This window comes from Nomascus leucogenys, chromosome 14, assembly GCF_006542625.1.
Source record: "Nomascus leucogenys isolate Asia chromosome 14, Asia_NLE_v1, whole genome shotgun sequence".
Classification (NCBI taxonomy): Eukaryota; Metazoa; Chordata; class Mammalia; order Primates; family Hylobatidae; genus Nomascus; species Nomascus leucogenys.
Window position 1 is genome coordinate 84,491,913 of NC_044394.1, and position 2,447 is coordinate 84,494,359.

Genomic DNA, 2,447 nt, shown 5'->3' on the forward strand with positions numbered 1-2,447 from the left:
ACCCCCTTTCGATTAGCAGTCACTCCCCACATCCCACCCAGCCCCTGATGACCACCAATCCACAGTCTATGTCGATGAATCTGCCTATTTTGGACATCCCATGTAAATGGACTCACACAGTATATAGTCTTTTGAGACTTGCTTCTGCTGCTGAGCATCGTGTGCTTTCTTCTTTTTTTTTTTTTTTTTTTTTTTTTTTTTGAGATGGGAGTCTCGTTCTGTAACCCAGGCTGGAGTGCAGTGGCGCAATCTCGGCTCACTGCAAGCTCCGCCTCCTGGGTTCACGCCGTTCTCCTGCCTCAGCCTCCCGAGTAGCTGGGACTACAGGTGCCCGCCACTATGCCCGGCTAATTTCTTTTTGTATTTTTAGTAGAGACGGGGCTTCACCGTGTTAGTCAGGATGGTCTCGATCTCCGGACCTCGTGATCCGCCCGCTTCGGCCTCCCAAAGTGCTGGGATTACAGGCGCGAGCCACCGCACCCGGCCTCATTCTTTTTTATGACTGAATAATATTTCATTATATGGATATAGCACAATTTGTTCATCTGTTCATCAATTATAGGCATCCTGATGATGATGAATAGTGCAACTGTGAACATTTGCGTACAAGTTTCTGTGTGGATAGATGTTTTCAATTCTCTTGGGGCAGAGCCTGGGCATGGAATTGCTGGGTATGTGGTAAGTCTATGTTTAAGCTTTTTAGGAACTGCCAGACTGTTTCAAAAGTGACTGTGCCATTTTACAGACCCATCAGCAAAGCGCACAGATTCAGGCTCAGGGCTGCCTTTAGGCAGGACGGTGCCTGGGCAGGATTTGAACTATAAAACACCTCTGTGGCTGCAGTGGGGACAGTGGCCTGGAAGGGAGCGAGAGTAGGCTTCAGGTTGTGGGAGGTCAGCAGGGAAGCACGTGGTTCAGATACCAAGTGGGGGCTGGGTGCGAGTCCCAGGAGGTCAGCCAGAGAGCACGTGGCTCAGACATGAAGTAGGGGGCTGGACACATCGGGGCCCCATGGGAAAGGCAGGTGTGAACGATCAGGGGCTGTCTGTGCCCCACGCCCCTTCCTCTTCTGAGCCCTTAGCCATCTGGGCCAGGAGGGAGGCTGGGGCTGGAATACCAAAAGTGGGCCTTGATTACCCCACAGGACGTGAATTTAGTAACTGAAGTGACCAGAAAACCATGGATGCCTCTGGAGGGGCAGCTCCCCAGGCTGGTTTGAACACCACGGGGGGAGAACAACGCAGCTGCTGCTGCCTGGGCTTGCGCCCGCTCCTGCCTCGCTCCGCTCCTGCGCTTGCCGGTTTGATCGTGTTCCTGCTCCCCCAGTGTCCTCCTGGCTCCCTGGGAAGTCCCTGTGCGTTTTCATTCCTTAATTGTGCTTGTCAGGTGGTCTTTGTTCCAAAGTCATTCGCAAACAAGACACCGACAGTCTCCCCACCACGTGGCTCTACTCCTCACACTCTCCACCCGACAAGATGAAATCTGTAGAAGACATTGATCTCCCTTTCTCCCCTCTTCCCACTTTTTTTTTTTTTTTTTTTTTACCGTTTTGCCATCTATGTAGTTCCTTGTAAAAAAAAAAATTTTTTTTTTTTTGAAGACAAGGTCTTGCTAAGTTGCCCAGGCTGGTCTCAAACTCCTGAGCTCAAGTGATCCTCCTGCCTTTGCCTCCCAAAGTGCTGGGATTACTGGCGTGAGCCACTGTATCCAGCCTTCCTCACTCCTGATGAGAGCTCTGGGAAGATTTCCACTCCCCACTGCTCCCTGCCCCCAGCCTCAAGGCTGTAGTGCTAGCTTACGGATGAATTCCTTGCAGCAGCATTTCCTGTTGAAAATCTGTTTAACACTTACTTTCCCCAGTTCCAGAGAGGTGATCATTATTTATTCTCCACCATATGTTAGCATGCATGCAAGTATACACACACACGCATGCTGTGTGCACGTACACACATGTGCACATATGCAAACATATACGTACATGATGTGCGTGCCCATGTAGTGTGTGTGCATAAATGCACAAACACATGCAGACACATTCACACATCCATTTCTAACATGTCCATACACAAATACACACATGTGCATGCAAGTGTGCACAGGTGCCGACTTACTATACATACGTGTGTGCACCTGTGTAGGGTGTGTGCATAAATGCACAAACATATGCAGACACATGCACACATCCATTTCTAACATGTCCATACACGCACAATACACACGTGTGCATGCAAGTGTGCGCAAGTGCCCACTTAAACGCAGAGTGCTGCTTGACATGGTACCCCTCCCCTTCCCCACCCTGTCTGAGATCTGGGTTCTGTTTCATTCGTTGTTCACAAGGAGGCCTTGCTGGCCCCTTCCTGGCTGGGCTCAGGGTGTTAGACTTGGAATCCTCTCACACCCACAGACACCTTTCTTCGCCCTGCCAGGCAGATGGCGTCTGTGCCAGC